This window comes from Salmo trutta, chromosome 20 (assembly GCF_901001165.1).
Source record: "Salmo trutta chromosome 20, fSalTru1.1, whole genome shotgun sequence".
Lineage (NCBI taxonomy): Eukaryota > Metazoa > Chordata > Actinopteri > Salmoniformes > Salmonidae > Salmo > Salmo trutta.
This window is the reverse complement of record NC_042976.1, coordinates 16114027-16131250: the sequence shown is the minus strand read 5'-3', so window position 1 is coordinate 16131250 and position 17224 is coordinate 16114027. Positions and strand designations below refer to the sequence as shown.

The 17224-nt window shown below is 42.1% G+C and overlaps 1 long non-coding RNA gene across 1 annotated transcript; it reads left to right on the top strand.

The window, feature by feature from the left end:
- The first annotated feature begins 449 nt into the window (after positions 1-449).
- LOC115155341 (uncharacterized) lies at positions 450-8484 on the top strand. The gene is made up of 3 exons (XR_003868029.1): positions 450-700; positions 7555-7664; positions 7852-8484. It is a non-coding gene; the product is annotated as an uncharacterized LOC115155341 (long non-coding RNA).
- Positions 8485-17224: the final 8740 nt, after the last annotated feature.

Genomic DNA, 17224 nt, shown 5'->3' with positions numbered 1-17224 from the left:
AACGACGTCTGCAGACAAGGAGAAACTGCACAGTGTTCCATGGAGGTTCCTCTACCACGGCCAGACTCCCACATTGACTTCAGATTTTGGCCTCCACACCCCCTGCCGCTGGCTGAATTCAGTCACCGTCACATACCATACCTCTATCGTCATATACTTCAATCGTCACATAACATACTTCTGTCTTTGTTTTATCATTTTAAAAGACTGCCTCCTACCACATGAAACCCCAGCTACCCCACTGGTTAATTCTGCTAAAATAGATACTGTAGTTCATCCCATTTGGTGGTCCAACAACATAAACATGCATAGGAAAACCTAGTGTAATAGGATGCAGTCTGGTTCTGTCATCTTTGATCTGATACCTACAGTATGTCATTACGGTATTTGGTGTCATTAAGAACAAGTTGATACTAGTTTTGAAGTTTCGGCTCACCAAACCAACTTAGAGACAGTATGGTGTCAACAAAAAGTACCATCTTTCCCCGGAGTTTCCCTGAAGAACAGAGGTGGTGTTGTTCAGACAGTAATTCACTGTGAATACCAACTTTGATATGATATGATGTGACTGTTGACTGTTTACCTCTCTCCACTGAATGGGAGCTATTATTGGTGAAAGAACAAAGAACAAAAGAAGGAAAAAATCTACAGGACGAAGCGAGAGAGAGGAGTGACAAGCGGGGACTGCCTCAACCAACAGGTGACCAAAATACCCTCTCCTCTTTTACTGTAATAGACTTCAAACTGAAAAGTCAAATCCAAAATCTGAACTCCGGTCTCAATAAATACACCAAATATCACATGCATTTCTTTCTCCAACAGTGTTTGGTCAGTGTTACTTTGGATTATGGGTTTACTCCATTAATTCTCACTGACTATGTCAGAGTGTTGGGCTGTGAAGAGAACACAGGAAGCACCACAGTATTCCTTATGAGTTCTCCCTGGTCTATCCCTATCTCAGAGCCTAATCCGATGAGCTCAAACTCAGCATGTTCACTCGTGAGTTCTGCATGACTTACGGAAATAAAGGAGGAGAGGAATGGGGTGCCTGCCTGTCCTCTTGGAAGGGGGAGGGGTTGGAGGAGGGAGGGAGGGAGGGAGGGAGGGTATGGAGGAGGGGGAGAGAGGGGGGACCTCCCGCTCTTGGACACTGACCTCTTAGTACGGTTTATTTTAGAACTCTAGCTGTGGAAGTGACCCAGACCACTAATCCCTTGACCTCCAACATGTTAAAGTGGCCGTTAGTGGACATGTAAGGCCAGTCTGTCACTCCACTCCTCCACTCCGCTCTGGACCCCCAGTGGATGGGACAGAGGGGGGATGGAGAGTAGTAGGGGTAGAGGGGTGTGGAGGTTGGGTTATTGTGCGTGTGGTGATTTTGGGGGGTGTTGGGGGGTCCACAGAAGGCAAGGCAAGGTCAATGCCCAATGTGAGGGTCTATGATAGATTTTGTTACGGGATGAGTGGTGTCCTCATGTGTCCTATTTAACATGTTTTGCATGCATAGCGAGCTGGCTTGAGGTTTGTGTCGTAGCTGTGAATGCTAGTTGGGAAATACTTTATTTATTTGACATATATACTGATCAAAGATATAAACGCAACATAAAAGTTCATAAAAGGAAATCAGTCAATTGAAATAAATTCATTAGGCCCTTATCTATGGATTTCACATGACTGAGCAGGGGTGCAACCATGGGTGGGCCTGGGAGGGCATAGGCCCACCCACTGGGGAGGCCAATCAGAATTAGTTTTTCCCACAAAAGGGCTTTATTACAGACAGAAATACTCCTCAGCATCCCCACTCAGACAATCCCGCAGGTGAAGAAGCCGGATGTGGAGGTCCTGGGCAGGTGTGGTTATATGTGGTCTGCGGTTGTGAGGCCGGTTGGACGTACTGCCAAATTCTCTAAAACAACGTTGGAGGCAGCTTATGGTAGAAAAATGTACATTAAATTCTCTGGCAACAGTTCTGGTGGACATTCCTGCAGTCAGCATGCCAATTGCATGCTCCCTCAAAACTTGAGACATCTGTGGCATTGTGCTGTGTGACAAAACTGCACATTTTAGAGTGGCCTTTTATTGTCCCCAGCACAAGGTGCACCTGTGTAATGATCAGGTGGATGGATTATCTCGTCAAAGGAGAAATGCTCACTAATAGGGATGTAACAAATTTGTGCACAACATTTGAGAGAAATAAGTGGTGTCTGGTAGGTAATGTTTGTAGGGTGTTTGAATATAGGTAATATTCCATGACTGATTTCCTCACCTCAAAGCACAGGTTTGTTGTCTCTGGGATCTGTGCTCATCCTCACAGAGCTCTTAGGGACACTTTATGTAGCAATAAAAAGGTACAATAAATAAATAAAACCACATTTCATCCTCCAGAAGATCTTCTGGCGGTGAGGTCATTGTTAAACATAGTATAGAGTTGGAGCACCCTCCTTTCAAAGGGAATTAGATCAGGGTCAGGTGCATTCAGACCTTAATTAATTGTCGTTGACATAATGTTCGACCATTCTGTTGCAGCCCAGGAGCAGTAACACTTACTAAGGGCCCTGAGCAGAGAGGTCATGCGGGGTCGACAAGGTCAACATGGAAGACACACCACCCTGCATTTGGTCTAATGGCTGCAGAGTTTACTTTTTATGAAATAATTTTAAAAAATCGATTACTATGCACTGAGAGGACTAAAATGAGAGGTGAACCAATATTGATAGAAGGATGATATATATCCAATAAAGTATTTGTTTACTTACTTCATATCTACTGACTATAGGGCCAAACTGTTCCCTTGTTCCACCAGACCATAAAGCCCACCTGGCCAGGCATACTCCTCTAATATACAACTTCCATAAAAACACTGTTGCTTTAACCGTCTGTCTGACGCAGGTCCTCAGGGCAGACAGCCAGCCACTGTACATTCCCACAGATTTTACTTACTTTGTATCTTCAGACAGATACACAAATGAATAACCAGCAATAAAAAGGCGAATGCCATCCCATTATTTCAAGTTTGTGTGTGAAAGATGGTTGAGTTTGCAGTTACAGTATGAGATACATGGCACACAGTCAAAACATTACTTCTGCAGGTGTCCAGATATATAGTAGGCCTATGGCTTTCAAGGTTATGCACAGTTGTGCACATTGCAGATTTCTCCCGAAAGTACTCTAAACACATTTTATGAAATATCTGCTATCTCAAAACCAAAGGACACTTAAATCTCACTTGTCCGTATTGATTCCATAAACACATTTTTAAAGTGTATTCAACATACTCTTTTGTCTTTGGAACACAATCCCCAGTACATTCACATTTGCCTACTATGTAATGTTATGATATTGCCTGATAAATTGGAGTGAATAGAAGAGAATTGACCTTTAAGATTACTTTATTGGTCAATTGCACACAAGGTCTAACTGAAATGTGACTTTTGTCTTCCTGTTGAAGCCGTTTAACCTAATTAAACAACCATTATATCAATTTTAGTAACATTTATATCAATGTTATTAACCATTACATTAATGAACTGTTCCATCTCTGTTCTGTATAGAAGGAATAGGGAGCTGGTGGTCAAGATTGGGTTTTTGGCCCCAGGGGAGGAGTGGGAAAGGATTAAGGAAAGGGAGGATGGTAAGCCATGTAATCATGGTGTAATAACACATAGTCTAAACTGCTCTCAGCCATCTATGATCTGCATGAAGATATTAGGGAGTACTTCATGGAGATTTTCTACCTCTCAAAATCATGATTATTTGTATTATATAATGTCTCATAGCTCTTCATTAAAAAGACTGTAAAAAAAACTGCTCTTAATATGATCTGAATTCACACAAATCAAATGGCTAGATAGACATTGAATATGAAAAACATTGAATTACTCATTGAGTATAGCAGTAAATAGATACCAACACAGTGTCTTTGTATGGCATTTTTCCCAACATTACCTCACTGACCATGTCACCGTGCCTGTGTCTCAAATAGCACCATATCTCCTATAAAGTGTACTAGTTTTGAGCAGAGCCATATGGTACTGCACTATAGGAAATAGGGTGCCATTTGGGATCCGGCCCATGTGTCTCCATGGGGGCTGGGCTGGCATGAGAGAGGGGCCACCAACACCATCTCTTCACACTTCATATCAGCAATATAATTCATCATACTGACATGTCACTTATCAGAAGCTTTTATTAACTTACAGTACAGTGAGCTGAGTCAGTAGGTGCTCTTCAACTAACTACAGTCTGTCTCCAAGCCATCATTGTTTTTCATGGAGTCAAACGAGCCTGCCTAAAAGTTGGCATGTAGTTTGGGTTTGAGTCAGTTGACCCTATTAGAGAAATCAGAGGATCAAAATGATGAATGATGAAATGAACGCTTGTTTCAACCTTGTAATGACAGAAGGAGAGGGGAGAACAGTTGTAAAGTCTACAGTGGAGTCATGGGTGGAAATCCACATACATAAACAGCATTCATTAAAGCCCCCATCCATCAGAGCAGGAAAACATTTTCCACAATTTAAATTACAAAAGTGCTAAATACGTACAGTTAATGCTGTTCTAGAAGCTGCTTTATGAGGATGCCTGAGTTTTACATGAGACTGACGAAAGAAAAACGTCACACAATGAAATAATGCACAAATACTGGGGCTGCATTCATGGAGCCTTTGCCCCTTTTCCATCTCCCCAAATAACAAGAAGAGAGGCTCTTTGACTCCCTCCATCGTAAATCTATCACTGAGTCTGTTAAGTGTTTCTAAAATAAGCATGGTCGTTTGTTTGTTTTTTGTTTTACAATGTTAGGCGAACTTTAGCGAGCGGTGATTTGAAAACGATTTAATGGACTCCGGCCCTGCAAGGTTTTATTGCGATAGTGTAATAAAGCAGTGGAACAGTGGAACAAACTATGGAATGATTAATAATCTACTTGGTATTAATGAATTATTTTAGGGATTTTTTGTTGTTGTTAAAAAGTTTGGGGTAATATCATTTTTCACTTCATTTTCTTTCCCCCTTTGAGTGCAAGAGCCAAGACAAAGTAGAACGAAAAGGAGAATGATTACATTGCTTGGCAGTTGAGACATTGGTTAAAATCCTTATTGTGGCCAGTTTAACACTTATGCAGAGTAAAATCAGACTAGGTAAAACTGTGGCTAGACAAGTAATGCTGCAGGATGTAAATAAAATAAAATATCTGTAAATTGGGACTGCATGTCTGTTTGATTTTGGCCTTGGCGAATGCGGGCAATGGTTCATCATTCTGATCTAAAAGTTGAAATAACGTTCGGAAGTTAAAAATTCAGAGTTCGAAGGGATGCAGTAAGCGAACGTCTGTGGTGCCACATTGTGCTGCCAACCTCTCTAACCATTGCCTCACAGTCACCCACTAACACAGATCATCCCTGAAAGGCCTGGCTGCCCTGGCTGCAGAACACGGACAGAACAGTGAGTCAGACGCCCTGTCTCCATGGTGAGGCTTCAGGGTGCATCACACTAGAGAGAGACAAAACAGAGAGATGAGAAGGGGTGAGGAAAAGAAAAAGTGACACAGAAGTAGACAGAGAGATTAGATAAAGAGGAAAAGGGCAGGAGTGAGGAAAGAGAAAGCGAGAGACAAACAAAGCTAAAAAAATTGAACACTCTCAGTCTAATAGTGCTTTCAACCATCCCAGTTCCCTCTCTCTATTCACAGCAACAGAGGAAGCATGCATAGCTAACGGGAAGCTGCGTGAGGCCTTTTGTACCCTCTGCTTACAGCTCGCTACTAAATGTTTCCCAGACACTTTATGGACTAGGCCTCGCTACAAATTGGACCCTTCCGATTCAAAGTGATGTAGCAACAATACAGACACTGCATGTATTTTTAGTACCCGCTGACTTGCTTATAGAACCACACTGGTACCAACTAAATCCAACAGGAGAACACTGAGCCACACAGGACCATCTTTAGGCCCACCCATCTCCATGGCCCCTTCCTGAGATACATGAACAGAACGTCATTTAGATGTCAGGCCCGACATGACAGACAGGTTGGTCTTCATAGTGTAGATTTTGATCTCTCCACTCTACTGTTCTGTTTTACACTTTAACATGTTTTATTTATTTATTTCACCTTTATTTAACCAGGTAGGCAAGTTGAGAACAAGTTCTCATTTACAATTGCGACCTGGCCAAGATAAAGCAAAGCAGTTCGACAACATACAAAAACACAGAGTTACACATGGAGTAAAACAACATACAATCAATGATGCAGTAGAAAAAATAAGACTATATACAATGTGAGCAAATGATGTGAGATAAGGGAGGTAAAGGCAAAAAAATGCCATGGTGGCAAAGTAAATAAAGTATGGCAAGAAAAACACTGGAATGGTAGATTTGTAGTTTGAAGAAAGTTAAAAGTTAAAATATAAATAATATGGTGCAAAGGAGCAAAATAAATAAAATAAATAAATACAGTAGGGGAAGAGGTAGTAGTTTGGGCTAAATTAAAGATGGGCTATGTACAGGTGCAGAGATCTGTGAGCTGCTCTGACAGCTGGTGCTTAAAGCTAGTGATGTCAGATCAGCATCAGATTAGAGAAGAGGAACCACCTTTACTCTCTGCTCTCTATTAAAGGAAAGGTAAAGGAATGCAGAGGCCTATTTTTCCTTAAGGTTTTCTTTCATAAAAGAGGTAAGCTCTGATTGATCCGTCAAAGTGACAGCATCTCTTATAAACTGCTGGGTTTTAATCTCGCCCTGGTTTGAATAGGTGGGCAGTGATAGCAGTGCCCATTGATAAACTGCAGGGGAAGCATCCAATCCTATTGAGAGGGTGGGGTTTTGCACAATGTGTCGGGTGAATAGTTAGCTAGTGTGTCTGTGCCCCCCAGTGCCCTTGGTGGTGTGGGAAAGTTGGTACAAAAAGCACCTGCAGCATCTTCATACAGGATCACACAGTACGGCAGTTGGACCCCCTCAAAACCCCCATATGACACTCTAAGTGACTAGAAGTGTCACACAAACACACCTCATGTCTGTGAGCTTTGTGGCAGGGTTTTCAAATGGAGCCAATTCACACTGAAATAGTTGTATAGTACACGCACTAACACAGAGAGAGACACATATACAGAACATGTACACACACGCAATTATGATATGGATCTGCAAGAACATGACTGTATATAGAAGAGCGAGAGAGAGAGAGAGAGAGAGAGAGAGAGAGAGAGAGAGAGAGAGAGAGAGGTAGGGGAGCAGGGAGAGAGGGAGAGAGAGAATGAGAGAGAGAATGAGAGAGAGAAACGCACACACACCACAGTAAACACACACAGACACCATCTGTTGAGTAAGTGCAAAGATAACCCATACATAAACATATAGTTACACTCCAAGCTACGTACCAGCATATCTATAGAGCTCAGATACAGAGATAGAGAGTTATCTCCTCCGTATCAGAGCCACGAGAGGAATGAAATGCCTTCAACACTCATTAAAAAAGAAAATAAACCATCAATCATTCTCTAATTTATTGCAAAGTGTCACATGTGATGTGTTTGTGTTGCAATGCTGTCATTCCAGGCATTCCTTTGGAGACTATAAATAGGAGGACCCCATGAAACAGGGCTGAACACAGGAAAACACAGCAGAATTCCTGGGACAAGTATGAACAAATAATACAGCTGCATTAGGTAAGCATGGAGCAAACCGTCACATGGAATATATAATAATGTGGCTCAGAAGACTAGCGGCATGGCTTTAGGGGCGCGGCTTTCAAATACTTATTTTTAGCCACACATGAGAGTAAATGCCATTCCTGTTCATCTGTTCTGTTGTACAGTTTTCACATGTTAAGATCTAACATTTAAATTATTGTAGTTTCAATGAGGCTAAAAGCTTATGTAAATCAGCCTCGACCCCAGGCGAAGGGTCCCCCACAACACCCAAGATCCTGGCGGCCACGGCCTGGCAGTGCTGTGGCGCCTAGGGCGATGCACCTAGGGGAGGGATCTCCTCTGGGCCCCGAAGGACAGGACGGTTATTAATTCAGAAGAGCAGGAGAAAGCGAGTTTGATAAGGACTCACACCGTTCCTGTACAAAGGCCCGAAGACAGCTTTTTAACAAATTGACTTTTAACATGTTTTCATATCTTAAAAATCTTTTACTTTTGTTAAATAATTTGTACACATTTTAAATGGCTTTTACAGATTGGATGTTTGACAATAAAAAGTACTTTTATTCATGGTTGTTTCTGTTGTTTTTAACAGCATGTACTTTTAACAAATTTAAATGTAATGTTCAAATGCTATGATTTATGCTTTTATGCTGTTTTTATGTGTATAAAATGACGTGCAAAAATATATATGAGCTGTTTTAAAGGAAATGCAACAATAAAACTTTTCACACAAAAAATAAAAAAGAAAGCCTAAGTAAATCCTATTTCTTGGATGCAATAAGGTGGTGTACCTTATTATAATACGTAAAAAAAAAATAATAATCTTAAAGCTGCAGTATGTAACTCTTTGGGAGACCTGAACAAATTCACATAGAAATGAGAGTTATATATCTGTCAATCTCATTGAAAGCATGTCTAAAAAGCAATGTGCTATTTCTATTCTTCCTGTTCTTAAGTTTTGTTTTTGCATCTTTTACTTTTGGTTTTGTACACCAGTTTCAAAAAGCTAAAAATACTATATTTTTGGTTATGGAAAATATACTTCACAGCGATTTAGATGGTACAATGATTCTCTACACAACGACTGCATGTTTTGTTGCATAAAGTGAAATTGGGCTACCTATTAGGATTTTAGTACCCAGGAAATGGCAGAGCAATTTCTGTATATTGCATCTTTAATATTATAGAAGAATGTGTAAAATGCCCCGAAAATTATTTGAATTTGCAGTATGTAAACTTAACATGATGAACAGGAATGACATTTACTCTCACCGGTGGCCAGTAAGATCCAGCTGAAATCCACGACCCAAAAACACACCCAGAAATGAACCTAAGGATTGCATTAAAGAAGACCCAGCTGCTAGGTAAACGCAGCATGAGAGTAAAAAATACCCAACTGATGATTAACCTATGTGTGGCTAAAATAAGTCAATGTGCCCTTGAGCAAGTCACTTAACCTTAATTTCTACTAGACAGTGCCTTCGGGAAGTATTCAGACCCCTTGACATTTTCCACATTTTGTTACGTTACAGCCTTATTCTAAAATGTATTACATAAATAAACATCCTCAGCAATCTTCACACAATACCCCATAATGACAAAGCGAAAAAGTTTTTTTTCTCCTTTTTTACATAAATATTCAAACCCTTTGCAATGAGACATGAAATTGAGATCTGGTGCATTTTGTTTACATTGATCAATCTCGAGATGTTTCTACAATTTGATTGGAATCCACCTGCGGTAAATTTTATTGATTGGACATGATTTGGAAAGCCACACACCTGTCTATATAAGGTCCCACATCCAAGCCATGAGGTCCAAGGAATTGTCCAATGTTAGATCTTATTTATACAACCCAGCGTGTGTTCTGTCCAGTATTTGCCCAACGCTGGGTTACCAAATAAGCCAAATTGAGTTGTTTTTAACCCAGCATTATACATTTGACATTTTAGTAATTTAGCAGATGCTCTTATCCAAAGTGATTTACAGTGCCTTCAGAAAGTATTCAGACCCCTTGACTTTTTCGACATTTTGTTACGTTACAGCCATATTCTAAAATGTATTAAATAATTTTTTCCCCCTCATCAATCCCCATAATGACAAAGCAAAAACGTTTTATTTTTTATTTCAGCAAATTTATAATAAAAAAAATAAAAACACAGTTACATAAGTATTCAGACCCTTTACTCAGTACTTTGTTGAAGCACCTTTGGCAGCAATTACAGCCTCGAGTCTTCTTGGATATGACGCTAGAAGCTTGGCACACCTGTATTTGGGGAGTTTCTCCCATTCTTCTCTGCAGATCCTCTCAAGGTCTGTCAGGTTGGATGGGGAGCGTTGCTGCACAGCTATTTTCAGGTTTCTCCAGAGATGTTCAATCGAGTTCAAGTCCGAGCTCTGGCTTGGCCACTCAAGGACATTCAGAGACTTGTCCCGAAGCCACTCCTGCGTTGTCATGGCTGTGTGCTTAGGGTCGTTGTCTTGTTAGAAGGTGACCCTTCGCCCCAGTCTGAGGTCCGGAGCAGGTTTTCATCAAGGACCTCTTTGTACTTTGCGCCGTTCATCTTTGCCTCAATCCTGACTAGTCTCCCAGTCCCTGCCACTGAAAAATATCCCCACAGCATGATGCTGCCACCACCATGCTTCACCGTAGGGATGGTGCCAGGTTTAATCCAGACGTGACGCTTGGCATTCAGGCCAAAGAGTTCAATCTTGGTTTCATCAGACAGGAGAATCTTGTTTCTCATGGTCTGAGAGTTTTTAGGTGCCTTTTGGCAAACTCCAAGCAGAATGTAATGTGCCTTTTACTGAGGAGTGGCTTCCGTCTGGCCACTCTACCATGAAGTCCTGATTGGTGGAGTGCTGCAGAGATGGTTGTCCTTCTGGAAGGTTCTCCCATCTCTACAGAGGATCTCTAGAGCTCTGTCAGAGTGACCATTGGGTTCTTGGTCACCTCCCCAACCAAGGCCCTTCTCCCTTGATTGCTCAGTTTGGCTGGTCGGCCAGCTCTAGGAAGAGTCTTGGTGGTTCCAAACAACTTTCATTTAAGAATGATGGATGCCACTGTGTTCTTGGGGACATTCAATGCTGCAGACATTTTTGGTACCCTTCACCAGATCTGTGCCTCGACACAATCCTGTCTCGGAGCTCTATGGACAATTCCTTGGACCTCGTGGCTTGGATATTGCTCTGACATACACTGTCAACTGTGGGACCTTATATAGACAGGTCTGTGGCTTTCCAAATCATGTCCAACTGTTTCGCTTTGTCATTATGGGGTATTGTGTGAAGATTGCTGAGGATTTTTATTTATGTAATAAATGTTACAATAAGGCTGTAACGTAACAAAATGTGGAAAAAGTCAAGGGGTCTGAATACTTCCCGAAGGCATTGTGCAGTAGAAATTAGGGTTAAGTGACTTGCTCAAGGGCACATTTACTTATTTTATTACCTCAGGGATTCAAAACATTATTAGACACAGGACTGGAGCACAGGTTTTAAGATACAGGGCATACTGACTAAACAACCTGTGTTAGGATAGACTTGAAGTTAGGGTTAGGTTTAAGGTAAGGATTAGGATTACTGATTAGGGTTAGCGTTGGAGCTAGAGTTAGGGTTGGAACTAGGGTTAGGGTTAGGTTGGAGCTAGGGTTAGGGTTAGGTTGGAGCTAGGGTTAGGCTTAGGGTTAGGTTGGAGCTAGGGTTAGGGTTAGGTTGGAGCTAGGGTTAGGGTTAGGTTGGAGCTAGGGTTAGGGTTAGGTTGGAGCTAGGGTTAGGGTTAGAGTTGGAGCTAGGGTTAGGGTTAGGTTGAAGCTAGGGTTAGGGTTAGAGTTGGAGCTAGGGTTAGGGTTAGAGTTGGAGCTAGGGTTAGGGTTAGAGTTGGAGCTAGGGTTAGGGTTAGAGTTGGGGTTAGGGTTAGGGTTAGGGTTAGAGTTGGAGCTAGGGTTAGGGTTAGGGTTAGGGTTAGAGTTGGAGCTAGGGTTAGGGTTAGAGTTGGGGTTAGGGTTAGGGTTAGAGTTGGAGCTAGGGTTAGGGTTAGGGTTAGAGTTGGAGCTAGGGTTAGGGTTAGAGTTGGAGCTAGGGTTAGGGTTAGGTTGGAGCTAGGGTTAGGGTTAGAGTTGGAGCTAGGGTTAGGTTGGAGCTAGGGTTAGGGTTCGGTTGGAGCTAGGGTTAGGGTTAGAGTTGGAGCTAGGGTTAGGGTTAGGTTGGAGCTAGGGTTAGGGTTTGAGTTGGAGCTAGGGTTAGGGTTAGGTTGGAGCTAGGGTTAGGGTTAGGGTTGGAGCTAGGGTTAGGGTTAGGTTGGAGCTAGGGTTAGGGTTAGGTTGGAGCTAGGGTTAGGGTTAGGTTGGAACTAGGGTTAGGGTTAGGTTGGAGCTAGGGTTAGGGTTAGAGTTGGAGCTAGAGTTGGAGCTAGAGTGAGATAAAGCTACTGACCAGCGCCTCTCCTTAGAAACATTTGACTGAACCCATTCTACACAAGACAACAACCATTCCTGAGAGCTTGCTGTCTGGAGCCCAGTAGTAGTCTTATGCTACAATGTGTCTGTTGTTCCAGCCCCTGTGGATTACTGTTAATAACTGGCCACTTCTGCTGCTGCATGGAATTAATGACTGAACAGTGGCTAAAGCCTTCAGCAGGGAAGCTTCCTAGCCAGTGGTAGGGCACTTAATTGGTTATGGAAGGGCAGTCTTTAGCCCTTAGCTCATAAAAGAGCAGAACAACGCTGTAGTGGGAGAGCAAATCTTATGATGGTGGATTATGTAAAGTCATTATTACGTAGCTAGGCTAATCTTACTGTGCAGAATAAGTTGTAAGCTACGCTAGTCAATGTTGTTGCTCTGTGTTTATGCTAAGCTCTAGGTCTTGAAGTGGTTGAATTGACGTCATTACAACCATTTTGCGACCAGGATGACGTCACTTTAACCAGCTTTGCCTGCTGGGAACTTTCTGATTTTTGTGGAACCACGACACTGGGGTTTTTAAGTTTGAAGTGTAGCCTAGAAGTTGCCAACACCCGGTTTATAATTCTGACAAATTATATATCACAAGTAGCCTACAGTCCCTTCATGAATGAAACACTATCTTCGTAAAAGCATAATCATAAAGCCTTTCATGTTTGTGTGGGCACATGTTGTGACATATTAAAAGAAATCTATCTTTGGGATGAAATAGCAAGATATCCGTAGGGGCTTTTTAGGACAGTCTTGTTAACACATGTCCAAGCTGGAAGGCAAGTAGGAGTGTGTGGTAATGGGGGGGTGGAGAGGGATATAGGAAACCATCTGTTGACCAAAGCTTTTGGGAAGAAGAACACTAATATGGATTTAGGATATTATTATTTGGGGAATGGTATAAAGTACTCCTTGGGTTTCTCTAAAGGGCAGTTAAGGAGATGGGGTGGGGAGAGGAGAGGAGGGGAGAGGAGAGGAGAGGAGAGGAGGGAGGTGATGAGAGGAGAGGAGAGGAGAGGAGGGAAGGGGAGAACAAGAATGAACAAAGGTTAATTATTGAGCTGTTCCTAATCCCTTCCCTCTATTCATAACCAAGAGCCAGGTATGAGGCTCAACTCAAACCACCCTACAAATTCAATGCATTCTAAGTTCACTGCACATAACTATCCACAGAGCATTCCATTCAACATTCCACACAACAACAACAGTTATGAATGGTTAGGCCAAGGTTTGGTTGGCTTTTGTATGAATTGAGACCCTATAGTCAGCTATTGTTAGCTGAGGCTGACCCTTAGCAGTAGATCTAGCGGCAGTAGATCTAGTGGTTGGGTTTATTCCTGCAGCAGACGTCTTGTCCTGGCTTAGGGGTGGTTTCCCCCTTTTGCTTACTTGTTTGTTTATCAGGCTTGTGCGGAGCGTTAAGCTGCTTTCACTGTCTCACTGGGACTTAGAGCAGAGCAGCTCTTACCTGCAGCACTCCGACTGGCTGGCTGGCTGGCCCATACAGGACACAGCATATCAATCCGCACATAGATTTACATTTACACTGCTTAACTATATTTATTTATTAAAGAGACAAATGTCTCTTAAAGACAAGCAGGTACAGTAGTCCTTGTCCTCCTGCCCCAATGATTGTTGACCTATAAAAACATGCTACAGATTTACAAAAAGCAAAGAGGCCTTTTTCGCAGAGCAGTCTCAGTTCTGTCCCAAATTAGGTGGATGTCCATGGATGATGGGAAGCTCCTGAAACTGTAGCTCTTTTCCGGCTCGGCTCCCGGCAAATTACACTCTCCCACAAATCCTGCCCTGAATCCCCGGCCTCCCGGGCACCAGACCTTCTTCCTTCCCAATTGAAGCTAACGAGGGAGCGATCTGATATTCCAGGACATTTTTTGAAGAACAGATTGTGGCATGGTTGTTGACCTGTCAGATTGGGTGGAAACATGCCACAGGATTGGGATTCAAAATTGAGTTCAGCATGGGAGGGGAGGGGGAACATATGTGGGGGGTGGGGGGGCTTTCCTTGACCCCTTTCTGTTAGCTAAGATATGTAGACCTTTAGGTCAAGTAACCACCCTCCAGGTGAGCTACATGAGCACATTTTAAATATACTGCAGTACCAAAATTGTGAAAATGAATGCGTGGAAACGTATGTTGGTTTGGTCAGTTGGTTGTTTCTGTTTTCACTAAAGGGTTATGCTTGTTTGTTGCCCTCTCTTGTATTTAAAAGGTTCAGACTGGGCACCCCTGCCCGCTCACACTTGTAATTTAAAAGCGTCAGAGATTAATTGATTAATTAGGACAAGTAACTCAAACAGTCCCCCCCCCCCACACACACCAGCTCAGTTACCCCCCACCCCGTACCATCCACACAAAACTACTCAAAACATTGCCCCCCACACTGGCCACAGTCAGAGCAGGGAAAATGCTCTTGGCTTACAGTAGATTAATTGCCACAATATTAAGCCTTTCAAATCTCATCTCCGCCAAATTATTTGAAGGGGTCTTGGAATTTATTAATGCTTAATAAAAAGGGTCTAAAGCCCTGATTAGTGGACTTGAGCCTCTGCCCGTTAGACGTTAGATAGGATTCCGGATTGAGAATCCGTGCATTTACACGTGCACACACACATGCGAGCACTGACACACAGACACAGAGGCAAAGCCTCCGCCCACTTAAGGGGTTCCACAGATTGGCTGATTAGTTGTGTTCCTTCCTGATGCTGTTGGATATCCTGCTCTTTTCCTGTAAAGCACAGCTCTCTCTCTCACACACACACCCACATACACACATACCACACACAGTTAGCTAACTAACACTAACTAGACAGGACAGCTTAAACTTTTCCTCGAGCCCTGTTTCCATAAACACTAGGTTCTATTGGATATTGGCAAATTGGCAAATCACCAGATCACACATTGGAAACCTCTGTTGTTCGTCTGGATTAAAGAACATCAAAGTCAAATATGAAATGCATAACCAGAAGGCGGAGGTTGTTTATCAGAAGCATATGTAATCCTACAGCTACACCCTTACAACCGACCAGCTCGTTCCAGTTTAGTGCTACAGAATCAGACAAGGAAATGCAATCGCTCACTGTAATTCAAAATAATACTTGTTTCCCCTCTCTCAGAAGTTGTTTAATTGTTTGCAGATAGGTTATGTGGGTGAATTGACTGGAATCGTAGAGCAATCAGTTATACGTAGTTCTGGTTGATTGGAAACGTATAGCTGTCAGTTATACACGGGATTAACCAAACACACGTTGTGTGGAGGAAACAGAAAAAGGAATATCCTATCTGATCTGTCAGTCATCTGAATAGTAAATTGTTTGATTTAGTAGTTGGCATGTTTGATCTATTGATTATGAACAGATTCTTTGTAACGAGTTGGCCAAGCGTTTGTCAATCAGTTGTCAGACTGATCAATACATTGACTTATACTGGCAAAGCCGCACACCGTACCATGGTGCATCACTTCAGTATCACCTCATGAGTATACAGGCTTACTTTACCTGCAATAGTTCATCCTGAGAAATATGATAATGATGGGCATAATTTTGGTTAAAATAGATATGTATGAGTTTTAGGCCCCTGTATCAGTGTAAAACTAGCCCCCCAAAATGAAGCCTTATGAAATGCATATGGTATTGTGTTCATTTTAAGATAACATATTTGCTAAGGATCTCACTTGGTGAAGTCCACAAGACACAAAATATATGAATGCAACAGCCATGTCTCTGTCGCTGACAATTATAGTCATGGGTGGTAACTTAAAAAGGTACTTGAAAGGCACTCTGGGAAATATTTGAATAAGGCTTTGTACTAAGCAGTGTCTTAATTTAACACTGTTCCGGTGTCTATATGGGTCCAAAGACGCAGCACTTTCAGTGTTGATTTAACACTCTCAGAGTAAACAAAATCAATAATAACACTGGAGAATTTGCTGTGCAGGTATGGGTCACTACAATCATCCCTGTTCTCTACATTGTATTCTACATTGTCCTTGTTAAGTAACATATCTAACTCCACTAAAGTACAGAGTAGCCACAAAGTACACAATGTTTTTATCATGAGCTTCTGCCAACTTAGAACTCTTTGGGAAAATGTTTGGAAGTGACCTTATGCATTACAGTGGGTGAGTTTGTTTCGCATGGCCCGGTGTCCCGGGTGGGCGGAGTTTGTAAATGTTTGACCATTCCATTGGTCCTTAGGTGAAATCTCCACCTACCTGGGGCACCAGCCATACAAAACAAACTCGCCAAATGTATTGTCATATGGGTGAAAAGGTGGTATGATGTTTTGTGTGTATGAGTTACAATGTGCCACCCTTGTTCTGTCTGACCCGCCCCTTTTTCATTCCTGGTTGTGAGCCCTGGTCTCATACAGATGTAGGATCTTAAACAATCAATCAATAAAATGTATTTTATAAATCCCTTTTTTCATCAGCAGTTGTCACAAAGTGCTTATACAGATACCCATCCTAAAACCCTAAAGAGCAAGCAATGCAGATGCACAGTGGCTAGGGAAAACATCCTAGAAAGGCAGAAGCTAGGAAGAAATCTGGAGAGCAACCAGCAGTCTCTGAAGGGTGGCCAGTCCTCTTCTGGCTGTGCCGGGTGGAGATTATACACTAAAGAAAAATATAAACGCAACATGCAATGATTCCAAAGAGTTCCATATAAGGAAATCAGTCAATTGAAGTTAATTCATTAGGCCTATGACTGGGAACACAAATCTACATCTGTTGGTCACAGATACCTTTTAAAAAAAGGAAGGGTTGTGGATGAGAAAACCAGTCAGTACCTGGTGTGACTACCGCTTGCCTCATGCAGCGTGACAAATCACATAGAGTTAATCAGGCTGTTGATTTTGGCCTGTGGAATGTTGTCCCACCCAAATCAAATCAAAGTTTATTTGTCACGTGCGCCAAATAAAACAGGTGTAGTCCTTACAGTGAAATGCTTACTTACAAGCCCTAACCAACAGTGCAATTTTGAAGCAAAAAATAGGTATTAGGTAAACAATAGATAAGTAAAGAAATAAAATAAAAACTGTAAAAATGACAGTGAAAATAACATTAGCGAGGCTATATACATGTGGTACCGGTTCAGAGTCAA